The 27,225-nt window shown below is 36.7% G+C and overlaps 1 long non-coding RNA gene across 1 annotated transcript in view; it reads right to left on the reverse strand.

The window, feature by feature from the left end:
* LOC107317083 overlaps window positions 1–27,225 on the reverse strand; it is a 183,757-nt gene that overhangs the window by 66,391 nt on the left and 90,141 nt on the right. The window contains exon 3 of the long non-coding RNA XR_001556731.1: window positions 11,244–11,355. This is a non-coding gene — a long non-coding RNA (uncharacterized LOC107317083). The remainder of the gene's footprint in view (window positions 1–11,243; window positions 11,356–27,225) is intronic.

Below are 27,225 nucleotides of genomic sequence, written 5' to 3' on the forward strand. Positions count from 1 at the left end.
TTAGCACTTACAATATGATTGGGTATATAGAACTCATTTAAAGAATGCTTCATTTCTCCCTGAACTTGTTACCCTTCTGTCAATGCAGTAATTTGTGAGGGTGAAGAAGCATTTAATTATCTAAACAGAAGAATTCTTTCTTCTGAGTAACTGAAAAGGATAGGAAAATGTGAAGTTTGATCAGCCAGGTCTATCAGCATTTAGAGATTCATTTTATTTCTGTATTCTCCAGTTAAGTTTATTGAATGACATCTGTCCGACAGCTTAGCAGGTTATTTTTAAGAAGGAAGTTTTAACTTGTCTTCGAGGAAATTTGAAAGAATCTGAATTAGAGAAATACTGATGAGGCTGATACTACATATGCACATTACGTAAGAGATACAGAGGGAGACATGTATACACATAAAAGTATACAAGTACATGTCTCTGGGACAAGGAATTGCAAGCTACACTACAAATTCTGGTTTTACATAAGGAAATGCTTCCCAGTAGCATGAGTCTCACTTAGAACAGTTTGAGACGAACAGGAGGAAATGAGCACAGTAAGCAGGTCTGGACAAAGTTAAGATCTTGTTCACAAAACTACTGCTTCCCACTCCTTCCATTTAAGATGTTTTGAATCTTAACTTTCAATAGGCAAAAAATAAAGTAACTTTATTAAAGGCAATGCTATAGGCAGCTCTCTCTCTCTCAAAAAAAAAAAAAAAAAAAAGGCACTTCTCATTCACTTTTTTTTTTCCTTAAGGAAAAAAATTATTAAATTTCAAAATGTCTTTGGCTAGGCAGTTTTCCCTGGGGCAGAAAAAGCATGTAAGATGGGAAAAATATTACGTTGTTTTTGGGAAAAGTAACTGGTCTCCTAGTTTTCTCAGAAGATTATGTCTTCAGAAATAGCACTCACAGAAATGACAGTATCATGAAAGCACTGGCCATCTATCCTCTTGACAACATAGCCGAAGAACACAGCATGATGAAAAGCACATGACAGCATTTAACACAGTTAAACCTTAGTGATCTTTAACAGACTTTTTTTTTTCCTTTCTAAGAGCCAATAAGTTAGAATGTTCTACCTCTGAAAGCATCCATGTAAATCAAAATTCTAGACTTACCTATATGTGGATTTATTCAAATTTGAGATGGATAATTTTATACATATCTTAAGGTGTCATCACCTTGATCGTGGATTTTCATGACTCTATGGTTATGACATCAAAACTCTATTTACTACAATTCTGACAGTGATCAAGCAAACACTGAAAAGGCATCGGGATTGTTACCAGCTGTACCTTCGGTAGTCAATGAGCCATATAATTATATACCAGCAATACAAATGTACAACGAGTAATGATCTACTTACTCACTGTAGGACAAAAGCTCAGCTCACTTCAGATGATTCAATCTGATAACTAAATAGAGCAACAACTTCACTTCACCGGGAAGGAGAGACGACACAGAATAAGCTTAATATCTGGCAGTATCATTAGTAACCACCAGGAAGATAATACTACCTAAAAACCTATAAAATGTACACACTCAATAGGTAGAAAAGGCTCCGGTGCAAGATAAGGCTCAGAATTTGCTACCAGAGGAAGGAAGCACAAGAACAAGAAAGGTAAGCTTTGCAGGAACAACCACCTGCAGCAAACCAAACTAGTACATTTGTTTTGGAAATGGAAGGCAGAATTCTTTACCGACAGCATAACATCATAAAGATATTTACACATCAGTCTTCAACTCTTTGTCATGTATGACTGAAGTCATGCCAAATGGCCAGCTCATTACAGTAGTAGAGATGACCAAGTTCATTGGAGAAATTTATGGTACACTTCTGAGTCTGCAGTACACAGGTTCTAACAGCCAGTCTACTGCTATTATGTAGTAATTCAGTCAGAAAGCTTTTGCAAGAATACAAGAGATTACTGTGCAATGATTTTCCAGCTTCCTGGTCTTTATGTGCATTACGTCTGCCATGCAAGCACTATGTAAATCTCTGTTGTCCTCTGATCATCTTGATTTACAAGTGCTTGAAGAACTTCAGATGACAAGTTGATTCTTATTGAATAGCCATTCTTAAAATCGCTAACTGTGAACTAATTTTTATTACCAGTTTGTTTGGAAACCGTAAGCAATATTCTGCACAAGACCATGTTAAATATACTCTTCCCTAAATCCTAACATTAACAATACTTTCTTTTGACCCTGTTTGGCTTTTCACACACAATAGACACAGTACACACTGTTAAAGTGTTCTGTCTATCAGTTGCTGCTCTGCACTTAGAACACTCAAAAATGCAATGATGTGAGTGTGCCTGTATGATTTTAACAGATTAGGCGACAAGAATGACATGAACATACCAGTCCATGAAAACTTCTGCAGAACTGTAAGAAATGCTTCATTGTCTACAAAATACACACCTGCAGGATCACCAACAACCTCCTTTTCAAAGTAATAACAGAGCCACATGTAGTCAATTTAAACAAATTGATCCAAAGCTTAACACACTTAATGTGTTTAACAATATTTCTAATAGCTCTGTTAACATAAGCATGGTTACTCAAACCTTGGTTTCAAATGTAAAGAATGAAAACACTGTGAGTTGTAACACCAGCAGCCAGTTAAATGCTTTCATAAACTGTTATCCTAACTGCATTGCAGTGACAATAAAAAAGGATTTTGAAAGCACTAAGTAAAACATACCTTAGACTTTGCATAAAGAGTGACCTCTAGCTGCTCCAGAGGTCAATCTTCCTATTACACTTTGCTTATTTAATTGGATTCAAGAGAACTAAACTAACAAAGAACGCGACATTTTGATCAAGTCAAATTTAGGCTTCAAAGTTCCAGTATCCAGGAGAAGCAATTTGTTCCCATTAAAAAGAGTTTTGATACCCTCTTCTTTTAAACTGAAAGGAAAGCCTCTGCACAACTCAACAAGCCACCTCACTACGGCTGTGGAAAAAAAGACAACACAACACGCAGCAACTTTTCAGCCTCAAGAAGCTCCCCCAATCAAATAAGTTTACTGAAGACTTCTCATGTTTGCTGTAGTAATTTATGCTGATGTTCACATAGACCTGATTTATTATCCTGGGAACCTGATACCATATGCATCAGCAATATAACGTGATTTGGGACTTTCTGTAACAAAGGTATTTGTGTACTATGCCTGTACCCATGAGGATAGAAGTAGACTGCAGTCATACAGCTAGACTGGCCAACATGACCACATTACTTCAAGGTGTCACATTTTAGTTGCATTATAATGCTCAATAATAGCATGTATATAACCAGGCACAAAAACCTAAAAGTCATTTTCAGATTCTAAAACACAAGCCATAAATAAGAGAATTAATCTCCCACCACCCCAGTAAAATTCTTCAAATACCCAGAACAGAAGTTTTTGGTTGAAGTAACTGAACTTAATTGCTTAAAGAATGACTAAAAAGGTTTTGTTTTAGGGTATTCCTTGCCTTAGAATCACAGAACATTCTTATAACACCCAAACAAATGCACTGTTCTTATATGCACCTGTTTTTGTTTTTTTTTTTTCTGCTTGTATTTAAAAGGAGCGCATACACACAAGAGCTGGGTTTTATCAACCAGAATGGAAGATTACAAATTAAAGCCTACCTCATAGGCTACAGCTTGAATCAGAGGTCTATCAGTTAAGTACTGCAGAATAACGATCAGTATATTTCTAGAAGACAACCTTTTAGTGAGGACAGCAATTCTTTCAGAAGAGGAAGGAAACAATTAGTTGGAGAAAAAAAGAGAAAAGGAATTAGAGTAATCTCAGTAGCTGATCTCATTCCAGATCAACTGATTCTTTGCTAAAATGAAAACCTTACTTCTATGATCTAAAGTACATATCTAGCTACAAAAGCAAAGTAAATAATAAAAGAGAAAGAAATCTCAAAGGACCCAAGAGCTTGACTTTGAGGTTTGTTCTTACTTCAAAAAAAAAAAAAAGTCCATGCCTAATATTAGAGAATTCCCCAATGTTATCTAAGAAAATTATCTTAATCTGTTTTGCACTCTACATAATTTTTTTATTTGATTTGCTATGATTACAGAAGAGAAACATTTTAAATTTACATTAAATTTTCATTTGCTTCCAAATCAAATAGTCGCTGTTTCTAACATATTATTCATATATCTCCCTTATGTCCCCTGCTTGAAATACACCTATAGTTGAAATGAGGCATCCAGAGGATTCCCAATTTTCAGTCTTAGACTACATTATCCTACTCCAAAACACTATATGTACAAGTGTAAAGAAAAGAACCCCAAACAATAAGACCATTCATGTTTCAATGGAACACTTACAAGATTAACTCAGCTAAAATGAAATTCAGAATTAAAACTCATCAAAGCAGCACACATCACAGTCTCTTCTGCAGAGATTCTTATGGATCTTGGTTCTGCAACTGCTTAATCAGGAGCAATTCCTCTACAGGTTTGCTTGAGTGAATTCAGAGTTAATAACTTAATTAGAGAGCCCTAGAACTCAAAGGACAAAATAACACTGTTAATCTTGTGATAATGCATAATTTTCAAATGAAAATTGGCCATGATTTTTATTTAAACACTGTCCTACGCCTAGTCTAGGTTTATATCTACTCATCTGCAAAGTAAAAAAAAAGTACATCCAGAGAATAACCTCTCTCCATCCTAAAGACAACGCTTTACAAGGGATGGTCTGCTTTACAGAGCTGCTTATCTTCTCTAGCAACTAGAGAAATAACCTAGAGTAAGGGGTGAAATTTTCAATAAGCAAGATTATTGAGATGAATTCCTTTTCATCAGGACATCCAGTTTGATAAGCTGACTTCACAGTACAACCTGCCAATGTGCCTACTTTGCTCAGTGTGTTGCAATAAGACAGCATCAGTACAGAATAATCAGATTTTGATCATTTTGAGAAAGCAATTTCAAATTAATGAATTGAACAAAGCTGGTCTGTAACCTTGGTTAAAAAATTGTTTTGTTTCTTTTAAATTCTCATATAAGAGCTTCTACCTTTTGGAGTCTCAAGAGAAAGTTGGGGGAATCATTTTTCTGAGAAACAAGTAGCAGCTAAAAGGTTTGTGATTATAGAGATATCAAAAACCTTCTATTCTCTAGGGAAGTATTTTTCTAAATTTTCAAGGAGTAAGCTGCAGCACCTGAACAATAGTCATCATACCTGACATTTCCATAGTCTATATTAACTTTTTTCAGAGAGCTGCAAATACTGAGTTCATTTCTCTTTCTAGAATAGTAAAATCTTGCAAGATATCGAGTACCTCGAGCAATGGAAATTGAGGGTGTTCAGCAAAACTCAAGAGGTACTCAGCACTGTGGATAACCAAGTCCTTTAGCCTCATTACAACCTTATGAACAGAATAAAATCAGAAAGTAAACAGACTTTCAAGAGCAAGGACACTTTAGAAATGCAGAGACAGATGGTTAGTGAGACATTTGGAAGGACGTGTTGGAATGGCACAGTCTTGATACTGACTTGTATGAAAACATTTCTTCTGTATCACCACTGTGATCAAAACTAAATAAAATATATTGTTCTGAACTCATCTCAAGAACTCATTAAGTTGGCTTTTGGACTCCCCAGTGAAGCGCATCTAGTCTAGCACAAACAAATGTCTCAAGCCAACTGAGGCACTGCCTTTTTAAAAACTTGATAGTTTTAAAACTTGTCAGCACGTTAATGAGAATGGTTCATCAATGTGAAACAGCATCTCTACAGTACAATCCTCTAGCTATGTAACTTGAGAAGTCAAAGTCCTCTTATGATTATTTTTATTTATTTCTGGAGTACAGAAAAAAAACAGTTTGAGTGGCCTAATGACAGTTATTCAATTCTATGTTTGTAGAATTCAATACAATACATTCAATTCTATGTTTGTAGCATTAACTAATATCTAAATCAGCATCCGATCATCTAAAATACCAACATCACTGTCATAAACATGACATGCAACAGTTTATGCCTTATGAAAAAGGCAACTATATCAAAACTATTTTGCACCACTGTTTAGACTTTACTAAACAAGAAACAAAAGAGAAAGATTTTTGGTAGCCAAACATAACAGACAGCCAGTTACAGAGGAAGTGAATCACAACAGCCCAGGAGCCGCACAGGAAAATGAATTTGTAACTTCAGTGTGACAACGTACATGCAAGTGAAAGAAGGTACCACGTGACATTAACGCTCTATCAGCTCACAATCTCACATTTGGGTCAGCCCTGTGTTCCTGCCCCCATATTCCTCTCCAGTGCCTGTAGACCACAAAGCCTTGTTCCCACTGGTGTCCTCTCTTGCTCTTTGACTGCCACCTGTCTTTCTCTTCTGCATGTTAAGTGTTACATAAGATAAGCATATGATGAAGAGGAGTTAGATGCTTGGCTTGGCTCACCCTCATAAAAGTTATTTATGTTGTGGGGCACACTGCTTTCTGCCTTCCTCCCCAGATCCTGGCAAATTCAAAATGACTTGACATTTTCCACTGTGATTCTGCATGAGCAAATGGTGGTTTCTCAACAGCAAACAGAACAGAGGGAGGCAGCTTTTTAGACAGGAGAACTAATTGTGATGTAATGTTTATGAAAGCCAGAAACCAGTGAGAAGCATCCGGCAGCTTCCTACCACCAAGCAGCACAGCAAGCTCAACCAGACTGTGGCCCAGCTCACACCCACCATGCTGTAGGGAAGAGGTGGGGAAATGGCATCAGGAAAAGGAAATGCTAGCAAAGACAGGATGCTGACTGGGGCCACAGACATTATGAGTCCGTGTAATCCTTCTCAGTCCATAGGATATTTGGTTTCATGGGTCCAGAGGGCCCTACAGCAGCAAAACACAGGTTCAGCACAGGCTAGAACTTAGCTCACACTCTTTAGTCATGGTTTATGTTTCATTCTGTTTAGTCGCTATTTTTCCTTCTGTCAGATTTAAATAAGAGGTATTTTTGTCTGGATAGTGAGACAACACTTGTTTTGCTCATGTTTGCAGGGACCAGACTGCGGCAGCATGATTATCTCTACTCCCCTTCATCTGCATTGTCCCTGCACAGAAGACATCTGCCTCTGCTCACCTTCAAACTGTAACATCTCTGTTCAAAGAGTCATCCACAGCTCTCGCTTCTTGCAACATACATAGCTCTCTGTGAAGCAAGCTGAAGGCATTAACTCATTTTACACAGGCCACTGAAGCCATCACAAACAAATGACTTTTGATCTATGGCAAATTGGGCAGCATTCAGTGAAATGACCTAAAGGTTAAAGTCTCTGTATCCTATTATCTCTCCTGAAGTCAAAGCATCCCACTTGTTAGAAGCTAACTTGGTTGTACATGGAACTCAAACACTATTTACTGTTCAGTAGAAATAGTACAGCACTGCAAAAGAGGAATTTTGCAAGCACATTCTTTGCTAGTTTATTTCTGAAAACGAGATGTTCATATATGTTTTAAAAGAAAATGTCAGGATATTCTTGCCAAGACCAAAAACTATTTCTTATTAGCAAGGAGACAGAAAACTCAGGTTTTACACTAACAACATCAGCACACCAGGCTGTCCTTGAGCTGACTGATGTGCACCTGTGATGCTCTCTTACCCCCAATGGAGCTGCACAGCAACACAAAGCAGAGGCCTTTGCTGATCAGCCAGCTCCAGAGTTGCAGAGTAGCAGTTTTTTTTCTGTAACATTCTCATAAACACACCAAAGGTAACTCAATCAAATTAGATATAGGTCTAGGAGGATAAATTTAATATGCAAAACATACAGACCAAGCAATCAGATAAGTCTATGTATAATTTGAATTAAAATTCTCAAATATTAAAGACATTACTAAACAAGCCACCCTAAAAACCTCCTTAAAACCCATTGTGGTTAAAATTTTACAAAAGCAGTGAACTTCTCAAATAGGCCAGAAATATTTCACAGCTGGAATTATGAGAAATGTTCATATGGGAGCCTGAAACAAAAGTGTTTGTTTTTAACTGTTCAGAGCCTTGCAATGTGCTTATCACTGAAGAACTGGGAAAAAACAAAACACACACACACAAAACAAAACAAATAAAAACACCAATAATAACCAGACTTTTCATTTCATTGTAAGCTTTCAAGTCTTGAGCCTTAGTAGACTCTCCACAGCATGCAAAACATTTTTGAAGGGAGAGAATACACCAAACTAGAATGTTTATTTGATTAGCGTGTTTGCGTGATTTGGGATCATAAAATACTCAATGGAATCTGTACTTTAACACAGAGATCCTGTAGTAATACCACTTGGAAAGCATTATTTGATTCTTTTTCAATTCAATACTCAGAACTCAAGAGCTGCAAAGAAACAATCCCAAGCAAAACACTGTGGTCAGTTTTTCCTGATCTACTTCTTATCAGTATTCATTCCTACAAAGAGTACCTGTAAATCAACCACAGTAAAAGCAGCATCTAGTTCCAGCACAGGTAAAATACAGTTTTAGTACAGGAGAACTCCACAGGACACTGCCCTGGTTTCCTCATACCTCATAACATTTAAAAAAGAGTAGGAAAAATCTGCACCCTTTGTCAACATTTTCATTTCATTATAGGTGAAAGAAATTGAATACATTGTAAATAGAGTTATGCTCTAGATCCTTGAGAATCAAATTGATAAATAAAATTAGAAAACAAGACTGGAAACACCTTTTATTGGATAACTTCCAAAAGAACAGTAGTTTTATCATCCAGAACTTTTCCAGTCATGAGTTACCACAAAATAAGGCGCAAGCTCAAGACTACAGAGAACGTGAATAGTCAAAGATACCTTGCTCTGTTATTTTCTTCAATGAATAACAGTATCATAGCCAGAAAAATATGACAGCAGCTGACGGTGTGGGAGTTAGAAAAACATGAAGTATTTTATACTAAGTTAATTTAAAGTTGTGTTGTTTTTTTTTTTCCTTTTTATCCTAACATCCCATGAAGCACCACCACATACTGCATTTAATTAAAAGCTAGAGATCAAAATTAGCCAACACTTTCTCCCTAACTACCTAACCAGGAAATTTATAAAGAAAGGCTCCCCAAAGAGACCAAAAACCTGTCCGTATGTCTTTGCTTTACCACTGAGCTTTCACAAGTTATGATCAGCACTTAATCAAAACCAGTTAGAATAATACAGCTCAGTGCCCGCTGACTGCATCAGTGGGTGCTCTGACCAATACGTAGTGGAAAATGAAGAAACACAAAGAACAAGCTCAACAGCAAAAGAAGGCAAGTCATATGGTTTTACAGGCTGCTGTCACTGTGACGGCCAGTGACAAGATGCTGATTGTGGCAGCATAATGCAGGACGTGTGATGGAACAGTGGTTGTTAGAAGGCAGCTCCCAACATAACAACTGCATGGGCGCTCAGAATTCCATCCCCACAGGAATACATATCTGCACACTGACCCCCAAATCTCGTGGGTTATTTGTCCATGGATGCTGCTTTGTCTTACAGATTTTTGGGAGTAATGAGGAGGGAAAGAGGCTTGAGTTCAGTTGACACTGAACTGGTCCACAGTGGGATCCCTCTTCCCTTTTCTATAACTAAGTAGATTTTAGCTCTTTATCTCTAGAATATATCCCATCTAGTGTAGCTACTTCCGTAAGCCAGGATGTTGAAAAGTCATAATTAAGGTCTCTAACATTAAGACATGGAGAGGTGTTTCTGTTTATAACTAATAACTTCAGTATTTTTTCCCAAAATACATTCTGTGTACATAAAACAAACAAACAAACAAACCAAAACTAGAAAATGCATGCAGACTCTTTTTGCCTTCCTACGAGTATGTACTAAGACACATTTAAAATTCACTCGCTAGGTAAACACATGATGCTGTACCCTACAAGTCCCCTGACCCATTCCCTGAGACAGGAGCACCATGAAGAATGAATGTTACACCAGCAAATGTAGGTAATTCCCACAACAGCTCACATGCACATAAGCACATGCACACGCACCAGCAGCACTGGAGTTGCTGCCTGCTGAACAACAGTCAGGAAAGCAGGGCCTCAGCAGGAATTATTCCATGTTTTAGGTAATGAATTCATTATTTTTTAATCTAGTCGATTTTTGAACAATTCATGAAACACTTATCAAACTTTGATATGCACTTCTTCATGAATCTCTAAATTTAATACTCTTTTATGTAATGGCAAGCAATAAATATCAACTGCTTGGGAATTATCTAGTGCTGTGTACAAGTCTGTTACAGCTGCTTCAAGATTAAGGTCTACTAGTGATAGGAGACAAAAACACAGGCAAATTAGGCATTAGAAACAGAATTCTTTGGTCCTAAAACATTTATCATTAATTATCAGCTTTTACAGAGCAAGTTTTGGCTCATAATTGAAAGACCCACCACTTGGATCTTCTAACAGAAACAGTAAGTAACAGCAAACAGCTGCCATCAAGGTTTTTGCCTAACAGCTGCCAGGCACAAGAAGCGCCCACTTCTCAGCAGGATGTTTTGATGCATCCTGTCCTCCCTGCCCATAGGCTCTATAGCACAGCCTCCATCTACATCATTGGTACTTGCACCCCTCTTTCAGCCTGTACTATCCACATCGCAACACGAGAAGTCACTTGAATATATTCAGATCACTTTTGCTTAAGTTGGATTCTTAGAACTTCTGTGCAGTACAAGTACTTCAAAATGAATGATAACATTTATACTCCAGTCTTATTTTTGACAATATGCAACACCTTGGTTGCTCTCACAGACAAAAATATCTGTGATAGCTATAGCAATTCCTTACTTGAAAAGTAGTATTTGGAAAAAAACCTACAAAAGTAACCCACCAATTTCAGAACTTCTACACTTCAGCCTAGCAGCTATACTGTCACCACTTATGTCTGCCCACCACACATGTCTGCCCACAGCATGTATATCATCACCAAATGGACAGCCAGTGGCCCACAAAACTATAAGTCTTTCAGCACACTTACTTAGAAACTATGAAATAACATGATTCTATGCAATATGGTAACTTATGAGCAAAAAGATTACTTTTTAACAGCTGTACGATCTATCGTACTCAAGGACAAGCAAGAATCTAACAGAACTCCACCGATGGATCTAATATTTAGAACATTCCACTCTATTTTGAACTTTGCTTTTCTTCTTCAAATTAAGTCCTCTGTTTATAAACAAGATCTAAATCCCTCCTGGGGTTAATCAAATAACCACAAAATACAAGCCCAGAAAGAGAAATCACCTTCAAAGCTGATATTTGCTCAAAACCTGGAGCAGTTGCCATGGAAATCATATTCTTCTGATCCATAAATATCGTCAAAATAGCACGAGTGTTTGAACCAGGTCCAGCTAGTCTGAAATCAGAAAATAAGAGGGAAATGAAAATGACAGAAGGGAAAGAAATGTGATAAAATCTCCCAAGAAGTTACATCTACCTCCTCTTTTCCAACTTTCACCATAAGAAAACTTGTATTCCACAAAAACTTGCATCTGTAATTAAGTAAAATTTGAAATGGTGAAAAAGGAGAAGATACAAATAACAAGACAATATTAGGGTAAGATTGTTAAATATTTCATAACTATAATTAACAATGTGAATCCTGAGCAGTTTGTACTTGTTCACAGTCTATAAAATGTTACTGTATTTGAACAAGTTGGTGTTTAAACTTCTACATAGCTAACTTAATTCAAAGAGATTGCTCATTCAAGTACTTCATTTATGATGTAAACTTCATCATGTTGCAGAAAATCTCAATTAAATCTTAATTCTACGCTTACAGACCTTGGGCATTATGAAGGTTTCAACACACAATCGTATCTACTGCATTTGACACCATTAAGAACAAATGTGAAAAGGAAAAAATATATTTTAAAATATAACTGCAGACAGCTACACTGACCAGTCAGAGGGGAAAAGGCATCTGAAAACTCACATTTCTTGCTCACCTACAGAATGGCCACACACACAATGATTCAACACACAATGATTTATAAAGATCAGCATAGAAAAAAAAATAGGGGAAGAAAAGTAGCTCAAAAATTAGTTAAACTAAGACATAATGTAACAATTGATGTTGTAATTTAACAGTCAAGCTGTTTAAAATCTACAGGATTTTGGGAGACATTTTAATTAAACTGATTTTCAAAAGAAAAGGGAACCTTTCCCAAGGCTGGGGAAAAAAAAAATGCCTCTTTGTATGAGTAGTAACAAATATTTTGGAGTAACACAAATTCTTTCTTTTGTATCTGAAATCAGTACAACTAAAAAACTGTGTTAACCTTACAGAACGTGATCTGTAGAAGTAAAATAGCATCATACTTATGTTAATGCACGTCACCTACATTACAAAACTTTTCAGATGCTCCCGCAGAGGCCTGAGTACATCAGGCACTCTGAAGTATTTACAAAGAGCTCTTTTATTGTAAAGTCATTCTGGGTAAGACCTGAGTTAGACAAGAAAACTGCAGTTATTTAAACATGCTACTTTCCTATTTGTATTGCTTTGAAATCTCTCCTATAAGTTGGCACAAAAATTCAAAGGCAAATTTTAACTCTTGAGCTCTGAACAGGTATCCAGGAGCCTTTCAAGGCACTGCAGACCAGGTAAGCCTGGCTAGGTTTGAAGACAAAATCATATAGGAGAGCCTCATGGCTAAGGTAGCACAGCCCACAACTCATCAGTTGAGATGAGTGACTACCTTGGGTGATATCAACAACCTGTCCATCACTGCCAGCAGAGCAAAGGGCAGGAAGGGCAAGCAGCAACACCGAACAATAAACCATCAGAATGTCCCCAAACAGAGTAGCTGATCAGTAGCAAAAAACAAAAACAATAAATAAACTATGCCCCTCTACATATAGACTTCCTATTTTACAAAGCAAATGAGACATAATATATATGCAAATGATTTATATTCACTGCACTGGAGCAAAGATTTACTTCTATCTGATGAATTTCTTAACAAACACAGTTAGATTTTTGCTTGTGCCAAAAATATATTGAAGGTCATGGGAGTTGAAGGTGGTTCATCTAAACCATTACTTCAGGATTTAGAGACAGCTCAGAGAGCAAAATTAACATAGTAAAAAAGATCTGGACTTCTTGCCTATGACCATCAGATCATGAGATGCAGCAACTTCAAAATATCTGGAAGGTGACTGAAACTATTTCAAACAAGTAGATTTTACTTTCTGCCATTAAAGATGATATAATTTTTCTAAGATTGAAGACATTTATTCCTAAGCAGGCAGACACACACCTGGGAGCAACAAAACCAACTGATCTGCATACCCGGGTCCCATACCTGCAATGCAGTATAAGTTAGGATATGCATACGGGAACATTTTACAGTTTACAACTGTTTGTAGGTCTGGATTCCAACAGTCCATTTTTATGCCTATCCCAATTTGTTTTCAACATTCTTAAACTGCTAAAATTTACATATACGTACTAGTAATATAGAGCATTAATTATGGTTTCAGTTGGGTTTTTATGTATTTATTTTTTTACTAGAAGGCAATACATGCAAATGGAACCTGCTTGGTGCATTAGTGACAGTTCCCTGTTAGCTTTTTGTATTTTGACATTTCTTTTCAAAACGAAATACGAAAATAAAGTATTTTCTAAAGCATGTGCTGCACTAAGTTCCTCAAGGCATGTGTTATCTTACTGCTACATATTCCTTGGCATGTACTTTTTTAATAACAAGTTCCTGAACAAACACTACTTTTGTTCAGCAGGAGAAAAACAAATTATTCTCATTCCACTTGTGCTTTGTGACTATTACGTAGAAAATCAGACTACTGGTTGCTTTTAAAAGAAAGGTAGACCCAAAAGCAGGTCTTTAAGCAATTTATTGTGGTAAGGAACAGTTATGGGTGGGTGTAAATTAGTCAGAAAAGGGTTGCAGGTGGTAAGGCAGTGCAGTTAATAAGAAGCCATACACTGTACCCAAATTTATTGTTTAAGAACATGTATGAAACATAACTAGAGAACAGAAGGTTTGAGTTAAGGATGGTCTTGCTCTTCATTTACAGCTCAGATACACTTACAGCTTTCTCTGTATTCACCATCATAACACACAACAACGGAAGGCTCAGAACAAATCATTTAAGAAATGCCATACAAGTGGTCACCACAAACCTTATCGCCTTCAAAAACCTGGCAACTTTGTAATGTCTCCATCGCTGACCACCTCTTCCTCTAACAGCCACACTAGGGACAGTTGAAAATATTCTGACTGCCCTGATACAAGTTACCATATCAGAAAGTTCTAGCCCTTGGGAAACACCGAACAGAAAATAGTCAATTTATCTTTCTGGAGGATGAACTGGGAACTCCATTCATTCCTTCTAGCAGTCTGCAGGCAATTGCAATTTACCCAAGATACCAGAGCTCCCAGGATTTCTTTTTAAATGTTTACCTATGCAATTATTCACCACATTCTTCTCCATACCTTCCAGACACAGGTTGCTGCAATATTCTCCCCTCCTACCTGCTTTATGTGTAACCCTTACTATATTTCGTTCCAGCAGTTTTGGAATTCACCTTTGCCTTTAAAAACTGCCCTGTTAAATAGTGAAATCTCACTCTCTACTGTTACCTCTGAAACCAGATGTCATTTGTCAGTCCAAAGCATTCTCATAAGAAAACACCTACCAACTAAATCTGAGTTTTCATCTTCACTCATTTATCCTCCAAAACTGTGCTGTGGCACTGCTCTTAGTGCCTCCCATACAAGCAATGATATTTGGGGTTTATTGCAAAATGTGTTATGGAAGCACTGTTTTTAAAAGATCTTTTGAGACAGATACAGAATACATTTAAAGTATTCCTGGGATGTTATTTGCAGTCCTGCTTCATTCTCGCTTCACTTTGCACTTACCCACTCAGTATTTTACATCAGATCCTACACGATAAGCTTTCTAGGGAAAGCTGCAGCTTCCTCCTGCTTCACAAAGTGTCAAGCCTCCCTTTACATGATGCACAGATAATAAACAACTGCATCCACCATCGCAAACTACACAAAGTACATAGAGAAAGGCATTTGACAGTTCTTTGCCCACCTTCATGTTTCATCATGTGAAGTCTGGGAAACAGTTTGTTTCCATCAGTTTAAACAGAAACAGAGCTCCAGCCCCATTAAATAGTGCTGAGTGCAAAAAGAATAGTGGGCCCCCTGTTTAGCTACACAGGACCACAGCAAAGTAACGAAGGCTGGAAGGACCTCACCCCATCACCCAACCCAGCCTTGGCCAAACTTAGCCCTGGTGAGATAGCACCTGGAATACAGTACTTACTACCTGGGTGGGCCAGTATAGAAACGATGCTCAGAAACTTCACAGCATAAATTGGAGGACTACCAATTTGAACAGGAGTCTACAGCACGTGGCCTACAAGCAGAGGATGAGGGAGCCCAGCTTACTTAATTTTATGCAGAACAGGCTAAGGACCAATTCAGTAGTGCCTCCAAGATTTGATGGAAAGCAAAAAAGAGAGCCAAGCTCTTCCAGACAAATATAACAAGCTTCATACCTGTACATGGTATTTTTATGATGCTATATCTCTAAGGAAAAAACATGACCCCCACATCACTTGGGCTTCCCTCTACAGACCAGAGAAAATCCCCAAGAATAATTCTTCCAGAAAGGTAGAGCAGACTTTTTCTCCTCTCACCCTAAACATTTATCTTATGTGAAGATTAGAAACAGTTGTCAACAACCAAATAAAGCAAAAATGAATGCAAACGTGCATTGTTTATGCTATTAATTACAGTGGTTTCAAGCATTTCACACGCATTTCTACCCCTTCCACACACTAAAAAGACAAAACACACAATAAAACTGTGTCCATACCAGAAACTAATTTCAACTCTATCTGGACATCAAAAAATTATCCTCCTCTATAACATGAAGTCAAAGTTTAATGATGACTTATCAGTACATCCTAAACACAAATCATCTGCAAGCAATTCACAGATCAAAAGCAACAACCTTAAACAATACAAAAGATCAATTAACACATTAACTATATCTGATATATATTAAGCTTCCACAGCAGATTTGCTAATAGGAAAAGAACAAAATTCATCGCATGGATAATCCACTTCAAATTATTTGCTTAACTGTAATTTCTCAGAAGCACAACAGCTAGTATTCATACCACAACCACTTATATTTTATTAATATACATGAACATATTTATCTTGAATGCATCATATTAATTCTCTTTATTTTAAGATAGGTGAGCTACTGGCTTTCCAGTTTTAAATATGACAGTACTTCCATACAACCAAAAAGCACTGACATTCATACACAGCATGTGAAATCCAGGTCATCCACCTGAAGACTAATTGCCTGATGTCCATCCAGAATGATACGGAAGTGCAATAGGGAGAATAATATCTCAACCATTTGAACAGCATTTGTTCATAATCAGAGATGCACAGTTCTTACAGAAATACCTATTTTAGGCTGTATGATTAAGTAAGATGTTCTTATTTGCGTCAAGTAAAGACATTCGACGTCCCCTAAAACAGCACCAGGAAAAGAAGTCCAATGATACATTTAAAGAGAAGACACAACTATTATTTTAATAAGCAGTATTAAAAGCAGCCCTTTAACTAACAGGTCAGGTTTAATTCTTGTTCTTATCTCTACCAATGGCAAACACCAAGAACAGCACTTGAGCAGCTGGGAGTCTGGCAGTGAGAACATGCTCAGAGCCAAACACCATCTCTTCTTAGAAGAGCATTGCAACTGCCAGAAGTTGTACAGCTTATACTTTTGCTGGCACACAGCATTGGGTCAGTTTTTGGATAGGAGCATTTGTAACAGAATCTCATTTTGCATGTTACGTACTCATGTCGTGAAGGCTCTGATCTTTTCCTTGTTCAATTCCAGAAAAAGAACAGACTGAGGCTAGTGCAACCACTTGCCCTTCACATATGGATATGGCATACCAGAGGAAGAATTAAGACTGATATGGACAAACTATTGCTTTCATTGTCTTAATAGATGATCTTGGTAATTCACTATTGCTGTTTTCTGGTGTGCAGATATCTAAATGGTAACAAGAAGCACAATTCCCTTCTAGAGACAGTCAAATATGATTTATGGCACAACTGACAAAAATATTTATTACAGACATAAGGAGAGAATTTACAGAGACTTACTTTGTATGACATTTCAATATAATCAAATTTATGAATTTCTGGCCATAATTTCACTGTGATTCCTCTACTAGAAACCTTAACCTGTTCTAATATACACCACAGATCAAATATTCAATCCAAGCTGAATAGTCTTCTAGTTAGCTATTTGCTTTTTCTCATAAGTAAGGTATGAGTTATTCCTCAACTGAAGAGGACTTAACCTCTCAGTTTTGCTGAATTATTTCACTGCCTGAAATAATTTAAAAAAATAAATTAATATTCCAAGTTATAATTTAGTCTAAAAAGCTGCTGCCTTTTCTCTTTCAATATATCCCAGTTGCAGAATATAAATTTCTAAATATAATATTGTTTTCCTGTAAACAGGTACAGACTTGACAGACCAAGAGCTTTGTTTAAACACACTATAAACTTTTCACAGAACTCAGAGGGATGGCTCCACAATGAAATTCAGCTGGACTAAAGACAAAATTACTTTGGTAAGAACTCCAATGTAATTTATAACTTTTGCACTCATTTCTGCTTTAAGAATCAAGACCTGGTCTGTATACCCATGCAGCAGAAAGCTGGTTGAGATTGGTCTGTTAACAGTACTGCCACTGACATTTCAGGCTCAAACTACACTTCCAAAGTGTCAGCTTCTAGGTATAAAGCAATAGAGAGTTCATAGTTAAAGTGGCAAAAACATAATGCCTTGAACTTTTAGATCTCATTTGTTACTCTCTCCTGGAAATCACATGAATATTCATAGCATTTCAGTTTGTGTCTGTTGCTTAAAAAGTTTCTAGGATGCCAGGACACCTTAAAGAAATCCAGAGCAATTAAAAGAAAACCAATTTTGTTGACCTGATTTTTATTACTAGATAATTTCTCTAATGGTCCTGAACTACTGCATTCCAGTGGAGGAGAGAGTGACATGTTTTTTCATTTGCTCATTTGACTACATTTTGCTTTGTTTGACTGGTCATTTTTTGAATGCTGGTTTTCAAATGGACTGCTTTGATGCTTTCATATGACCTTACTTTTGGAAGCATAGGGTTATCACATGCAGATTCTAAGTGATACGCTGCTTGAATTTTACACAATCATTTACTGCTTCTAAAACTATTATCACTTTAAGCAAGAGTATTCCAATACATTCTAAAGTTTGGCCTGACAAACAGTTAGTAAAAATTTCCCTCTTAGTAAATACATCATGGATGAAGAAGAGGATAAGTACTGCCAGAAATCTCAAATTCATAAGGCAGTTAACATTCAATCAGAGAAAATCCAGTGTATTGATCATTAGTTATGCTATCTGGAAATGCAATTAGCTGAATCAAAACAAAATAATCATGATCATTCACAAGCTGTAAATATTAGAGTCAGTCTTGCTTCAAATTCATCTAACTGTTTCAACAGCACCCCACTCTCTGTCCCCACTGCTGCTTTTTTTTCTTCCCCAACGGTCGGAGTGCAAACACAGTTGCTTCAGACTAGACAATCAGTTCAGCCTAAGAGCCTAACAGCAAAAACTAAGTTTTAGTTAAACAAATGGCAAACATTTTCTAGTTGTGCTCAGATAGATGACCTTATTGAGAGGTTCCTACTGGACAGTTTTTCACATCTGTGCCCAAAGTACCTCTCACTTTACTGCAAGCACTTAACTGAAAGCTATTCTGAAGGGGTTACTGTGGGCTTGATGCACAAAGCAGAGAAAGAGAAATAACAGCTCAGCAGAAGTCAAAGCACAGGCAGAGTGAACTGCTGCTTCAGGAAATGAAATGCACAGAACAGGTGCATACGGTGTTCTATATTTCTAACATCTATCCCACATATCTCAGTATTAGATACCCTGTGACACTGATGAGTTTAAGACCTATTTCAAAGAGAACTGATTTGTAATAATTCTAGCCCCCATGATCTCAAGAGACAGATGTTTTTTGAAGACATAAAAATGGCTCATAATAGTGTAACTCCATAATTTTATTGTGAAAACAATGACCATTATATTTATAAAACAAAACAAGACAGACAGCTAAGTTTGGCCTGTTCTCTTGGAATATGTTCTAGAGGCTAATACTGAAAACGTTTCTGATATCACCCACATGGATGAAATAATGTTTGGCAAGCTAAACAGGACTTAAGTTCTCCACTGAAAGTATTGCAGTATTAGTGAACTGTAAAGTTCCCTGTCCCCTCTAACTGCTGTTAGAGATTAAAGTTTTTACTCATATAGATTTCACCCCCCCATCAACTCTACATCTACCTATTGTTGAACTCACCTAAACACAACTTTTAACTTTGAGATTTGCAATGTTAGTTTCCAGTTCTACAAATAAAAAAAGAAAAAAAAAAAAAAAAGAGAGAAAAAAAACCAAAAACGTGACAAAGCTGTAGATTGACAATGGGCAGAAACACTGCTCTGTAGATACTGAAAACATCAAGCCACCTTTTAGTGAATTATAATCTGAATTCTGTAGATGTTACTTGAGAATTTAACTTAAGGCATAGGCCAGGGATATACAGAGCTCTAGAATAAGTTTATGGGTTCATTTTTGTTAATTTTGAGATTTTTCCACCATTATTTAACCACAGGAGAATAAGGCTTCATGTATACAGATCACAGAAATGTTGTTTTAATTAGACATTCTGCAAACGCTATCTGCATACACATCCATTTATTTTCATTATTAGTATCTTATTTTACCCTCAAACTTAAATACTTTCTAAACAGTGTAAGTAACTACTTAATTCTCTTGGTTAGCTCATTCATAATGAAAAAATATTGCTCCATTCCATGCAATTATATTAGGATCAGTAACCTTCCTGCTTAATAACTGGGAAAGAATAGGTAAAATAGCTTCCAGTTAAAATAAATGTAATTGTTTCTGCTACCAATCACGGCCTGGAATCATGCAAAGTAGAGTAAAAGTAGATATAATGCTGTGTTAAAATGGTTTTAATCATCTAAAGGCCAAGTCTTCACCAAACTGTGATTCAAATAAAATAAAAAATGTATTAGAGATAAACAAAAAGATGACATTCTGAACAGATAAATGTGGCTCTAGATACACTGAAACAGAATTAGAAAGAGTATTTTACTCGAGGATAAGAGGGCAACTAAAAACATGATCTCAAACAGCACATAGCCAGAGACTATGCAGATAGCCAAAAGCTATGGTGCTGACTTCTGAGAGACCACAGTGGCTTCATCACAGGGATTGAGGGGTTTTCAGAGCTCTAGAGAAAAGTCAGAAAGACACAAGAAATTCCAAAGAGCCACAGACTTGCCCCTAAACAGGAGGAGTTTAAGGGTGCAGATGAAAAAAGGCGGCATTACTCTACTCCACAACAGGGAAAAGAACACTCTTGAATGACTCAACAGTAATTCGCTGTGAACAGGTGAGATATTACTCCGAGTGCAGGTAAAGTGAGTTTTTTTACTCCTTAACCAGCATTCACACCTAGAGTTCAGATAATGGGGCATGCTAATGGGGTTGAAAAAAAAACAAGAAGCGTAACTAATGGCAGCTCAAATAAAAAAAAAAAAGTTGCCTACAAGTAATGCTTTTTCTTCAAACGACCAAATCCTACTACTCTCTCCTATTCCAAAGTTGTTTAATGAACGCTTAAAGCTTCAATTTGTTTTATGCAACTATGCATTAAGAATGATTTAGGTACCTTGTAATTGTAACTACTTTCAAAAAATCCAAGTAGTACAGTTGCATTTAATATGTATCTGCCATAAGAAGCTACTAATTTAAGTAGAAGTGTCGTGTAACATCATAAGTTGCCATTACTAAAGACAGGAGTCTAACAGTGTTTAATAATTCAGCGACACCTCCTCAGCTATTACACAGTCATTATAAATACAGATTTTCAGTCAGTTTCTTTCAAATATTAGTGTTTTATTAAATAATTTCATAATCAAAAAGTAACTAGTTAATGTGTTTCTATACAGAAATCCCCAAAATACAATGAATTGCAACACTGAATTCATAGTTACATTTTTTGTTTAAAGTAATAATTGCCCTTATTACCCAGCTGTCAAACATTTCTGCACTAGTCCTCCTTCACAGCAATTTCAAGCTCAGAGACGAGCATGAAACAGTTTGGTTTGAGCATCAAGAAGGGCACAATAGAAAAATTTAACTCTCGTTGATTTTTACTTTTCTAATGCATTACAACTAAAAACGTTTGTCTTTTTTGCACTATCTTAATCCTAATCACTTTAAAAGCATCAGATTTGCTAGACACATCAGTCTATGAAAGTTGATCCTGACTTGAAACATACCAAACAATACTCAAGCCCCAAAGCAAGTGTTAAGAAGCCAGTTGCACAAGCAATCTGGCATTTCAGCACAAATTCAGCTCCATCAACCCAAACGGTCCAGACAGATGAAGCACGAGCTACAAGCTACCTGTCTGTAAAATATACCAACTTCATAAGTGTGGTGTAAATGCCTCCAGTCTGAGTTGCTGTCAAACTAAGGGCAGTGGTGTGAATGGAAAATCATGAGTCATTCTTATTAGCACTCCAGCACAGACTCTGTGAAGAAGCTTCTAAAAAACTTTGAGTTCTAGATGAGACATGCTGGACCTCGTTAAATGCTTTTACTTTGAAACAATATTACTCATTCCTGCCCAGATGAAAAATTTCTTATTGCAATTTTGGAATGATTACCAGGCAGCCTACAGTCAGTGGTAGATAACTGAGCATACTATTTTTGACTGCTGTTAAGGTGTGTTACTAAATAGTATGTTCTGGGCACACATGCAAAACCCCAGATGCAATGCTTTCATTAGTCTCACCGCAGAGGAATGTAGCAATTGATTATTAGAAAGTTAAATACTTTGCTTGAATAGAATATTGAAGAACACAGCCAAGCAATTACAAAAACTTGAGGAGCAAAAATGATGCAAGTTATTAAATTGGCAAGAGAATGTCTATGTATTTAATTAGCATTTGACAAGAGTACTTATGCAAGGAAGTTATAGCTTTTCAAAATATCATTTAGCATTTCTAGCAATAGATTGCTATCTTAGTATCATGCTATAGAACTTTTGTTAAGTGCAATTTAAAAGATTGCCATCTTTATCACCAGGATAACAGTGGCAGCGCACTTGGAGAAAGAGCAGTCTACTGCTACACTCATGTTTGAGAGCCAGTCATGTCTTAAATTGTAGTTCATTATCTTTTAAACTGCAACTTATGTTTTTCATACAAAATTCCATGATTCATAAACTTTTCCTCTTTGCACAAGCAGATATAGTGGATATTACTTTCATGAGACCATGTTACAGTATCTAGACAGTATTTGCTGCTTTGATCTCTTGAATGTTCAGGGTGGCAAATGGTATTGCAGAAAGCACATCTGAAAGTTAGGATTATGCCCAGTCTTATCATTCCTCATTCTTCTTATAAGAACTCTTAGCTGATTGTTAATAACTGAATAGCTGAAATTTTAGTTCTTTTTTGTATTCTATTAAATATGCCAATAACCCAAGCTCTTTAACAGGCTACTATGTACAAATAAAGAAGGTGAGGGAGAAGCTCACAAAAGGAAAACCTTGGGTACTTGAGCATGAATTCATACTTCCTGCTAGTAATAACTGTCCTTATAGAGCTTCCAGAATTTGCTTTTCCTTTGTGAATTTCATAGACCTCCTCACTGATTTCTAGTTTACCAATGGCCCAGCAGCACATTTACAGTAACTTGGACCATCTGATTTGCATACAAAGCAAGTACCATTGAGTCTTAAGCTACATTTTTTTCCTTAAGGAAACCTAAGATAATATACGCTTGGGTAAAACCATTCAGTGAATAAAGTTAACAAATATCAGTTAACTCCTTTGGCAAGATTCTGTAAAATAGAGCAGAAGTATAAACCTTTAAGACAATACAGACAGCTTCAAACACATCTGAGGTCATTTTTGAGATATTCTTGAAAAAGATAAAATTTCCTGGCACAAGTGAAGAAAAAAATAAATCTTGGAAGGAGACTTCTAGCTATACCACTACTTCTAGCACAAAAGAGAAGCAGACCTTAGTTAAGAGTAGTTCGGAATGATTTTGCAGCTCCTGAACTGTGTTTCTTTTACTGTTATCAAGCACTAACACTATTGTGTTAAACTAATGTATATCTGCTGTATCTCCATTTCACAAAAGGATTGAGGAGGAGTTTAGTCCTCACCCCTTACCTCAGGCAAAACTGAGAAAAGTATCAAGAACACCATTTTCTCACTAACGAAGTCACAAGTTCAATTCTCTCTCCATTGCAGCTTGATGCACAGTCTTGCACAATGTGAGAGAGGAGGAAGTTGTCATGTAGACATTTACAGAATGTTAGAATGGTGCTTTGGAAAAAGCTGGTAATTCTTTGGAGAAAAAAACAAACTACACAAAACCACACACACACAAAAAACCACCAGTCCTGGACGAGAGCACTGAATACAGAATAGCATCACTACATTTTCTCATTTGCTTCCAACTGAGCAATTTAGTTTAGACAGCAGACATGGTTAGCAGGCACACTAATTATGAGGAGACAGAATGCAACAACTCACTGACAATCCTGAATCAAGAAAAAAATGCCTTCAGGATGGCAAAGTGCAGTGAATTTCTTACAAGCCCCAGCAAACAGCAATAGTGAAATCTAATAGCTTAGTGAAGAAAATGAAAACAGACAAGAGATAAACATAGGGAGTGATTAATATCTACCTGCTAATTACATTACTTTATTTACTTTATCTGCTTTAAGTAGATTGCTTTTTAATTTCCATATTTAATTTTTCTTGGAGAGGAGGAGGGGCGGGGAGGGAGGGAAGAAGAGATAGAAGAACATGAACTGTTGTTTCCAAACCACACTTCAACTTACACCCCACACCTCTTTTTGTGCTACTCTCCTTATTTTCCTTACATGGATTCCTCCCTTTTCATTTTCATTCTCCCTTACATCATTAAGCACTACATTATACAGCGCATCTCTTTTATACCTGTAATCTTTATGAGGAATCAGATTCAGGTCTGCCAATGGTGATGAGCAGTTTTTTCTGAGCATTTGCATTTCTTTGCCTTGGAGCCCACAGTGACTAACCTCAAGGGCATTCAGGTTTCCTCTAGCTCCAAAACCTTCTGTGGGAATTGGATAAATTGATCAAGCATACTTCTGTTTAGTCATATCAAGCACCATACTCTAACTCAAAGCTGCTAGAGGTGTTTCTAAAGGCCATCTGTGTAGCAGCAATAGCTAAGATCTAGACTCTCTGTGAAGTCCCAGCACAGTGGTGCTGCACCCCAAGTCTCCCATCTCTTCAACAGCAAACAGTTCAGTTGTTCAGGAAAAACGTGAACAAGAAAGCAGCCATAGATAGGCTACACAAGGAATGTCTACTCTTCTCAAAACAGGTAACTAATAAAGCTTTTGATAAAAATACTTTTCTAAACATAATGCCTTCTCCTCTGTTCCGCTGTGCCCTTGGCAATTCCTACAGGCCATTTGTATTCAGAAAGCCAGGTTTGTGAAACTCCTAAAGGAATTCACCTTGAGCTGACGGAAGCCACAGAGAAGCTTGAGGGACTCACTGACCTCCTGCACCTTCCTCATCATCACTGTGCTCACGCCACCCGCTGCCCCAGCCTGGCTCCTCATCGCAGGACCTGCCAGGTGACCCTGTTGCCAGGGTAACCTTCTCTGACAATTCCACTTTCCTCACTAAGAGCTGGGTTATCATCTCAGATGTTTGTACTAAAATAGAAAATCATCTGCATGTAACGACCTCTTATTTAGGCTTTGTTCTTGCCCATCTCAATGGTGAAGCGAACAGACACCAAAGAAGGTAAAAGCTCACGCTTCAAAAATAAAGTCAGCAGTTTAGCAGGGTTGGATACAGTTCACTGGGAAAAATGCATTAATTCTTCATGCATCAGAGACACTCACATTGTCAGAGGACTGCTCTGGTAAACACAGAGAGCAATAAACCTCTTCCCAAGATATGCTGTGCAGTAAACTGATTAAGTGGCATAGAACTAATTACAACATATTATGCTTCTGAGGTCTTTCAGCAAAGGGACATCTAAAGGAGGAACATTCAGTAATTAATTATTGTTGCAGGCTACTAGGTTTTAAATAATCTAGAGGAATAGCAAATAAAGGCCTACAAATGTATATTAAGTCAATAGCTTTAAGGGGTCTGAAAACACCTTACTTTCCTTTCTTCTACATCACCTTCAAATAAATCCACCTATATCACAGAAATCCCTCTCACATAAGTATTACCATCCAAAAAGGAGCAAGAACCCAGTACTTTTCATTTTAGCTCAACTCTGCAGCCAATGCACAGACTAGAGAAACCAACTGCCTCCTGAAGGTGTTCTTTCATTAAAAAGACAAGAAAGTTGGAACACATACTTAGATTTGAGTTCAAAGTTTCAGATTCTATAGTTTGGAGAGATCACACTTAATCATTAGAAAACAAGCATATCCAGCCTTAGGACAGACTTCTATTAAAGGAGAGCAGGTTATGGTGAAGCAAGACAAAAATATAACTGCCAATGTAAAAGAAAAACATGTTCTGCCAGAGCCTACCGAAGGAACTGATAGACTTCAAAATTACAAAAAAATGAGATAATTCAAAACTAAAAAAACCTCTTCTCTTATATAATATTATGTGATCTAACATCATAATCTTCTGAGATCATAGCACCCTAAGCCTCAGATGTTTTAGCTATCTGTTAGATATTATCTGACCATGTCTCGCAGTTAGAACTAGATCTTCTGTTAGGCTTATCATTTCCATTCTTTGGCTTTGATGTCCCCTTCTATCGCTCCTACCCCCTCAAACTGAAAATACTGCTCAGTTGAATGTGTACAGTAAGTGCATATTCCAAATGGATCAATGCATCTAACTGTAGTACAATATCTGAATAGGCAAGGAACTTGAAGATCATTTGTCATTACGATTATCAAAGTTTGGTAAGGAAAAAGCAAAGTTCCACTGTTTTCTACTAAATGAACTTCACACATTTTGTTAAGAGTAAACACAGAAGTCTTTTCTCCAACACCATACTTGTTACGTAAGTACATATATGTCCAAAAGAAGAAATATTAAAAATAATAAATCTAAATGCTTTTATTAAATGTGATTATTTTGTGGTATTGTCATGTAAACTCAACAGAACAACTGTTGTTTTAGTTGATTGTTCAAACACTACTGATTTTATACATATATATTTATATGGAGGACTTATTATTTATTGTTATTTAATTGCATGCCATCTGATAAAACTAAGACATGCAAACAGTCCTAAACCACCATACTTTGACCTTTTCAAAGTTTTCAAATTTTAGTTGTTGGTCATTTATTTCCTCCTTAGCCTCAATATTCTGAGAGCAAGATAGAAATGGTATGGTTGCCTACTCCAAATAAATAAGCTGTAAAGGTTAAAGTAGAGTAAGAGATTGATTCTGTTCTTTTACTGTCATTTGCAAACAGTACTGGAAGCCATGACTGTAAGGTGCTACTCAGATGAGAAGAACTAGCGGTAATATAAAGTGGCAGAACTTCCATTATTTTTCATAACATGATCTTTACAACCTATTAAATGTGATAGTTTATGAGTAGCCCAGTCATTGCTCATGTAGTGCTTCAATACTTATCTTTTTTTTTCCCTTTATATGAAGTACTAAAAGTTTAGGTAAACATCTATTCTGCAAGTTTACTACATCACCCTATTGCCATAAAAATCAGCACATATTTTAGTATTACACTGATGACCAAATTTATATTTATATTATTATTCTGACATACATCTTTTCTTTGATCAGAGTAGCAAGAAAAAGAATTACTTCAGTGAGATTAATTTCCCAATGAAAGCTTAAAATAAAGTTTGAAACATGGCTCATTTCTTGCATTTACATCTTCCTACTGAGTAGGAAACAAAGCTGTAATTATTAGAAAATAGAAAGTCAAGTGAACTAAACTTTTAACATGAAACATACTTACTGACACTGAACAAATGTTATAAATTACTTCACAGTATCACAGAATTGTAGGGATTGGAAGGGAC

The sequence above is a fragment of the Coturnix japonica genome, chromosome 8 (genome assembly GCF_001577835.2).
Source record: "Coturnix japonica isolate 7356 chromosome 8, Coturnix japonica 2.1, whole genome shotgun sequence".
NCBI lineage: Eukaryota > Metazoa > Chordata > Aves > Galliformes > Phasianidae > Coturnix > Coturnix japonica.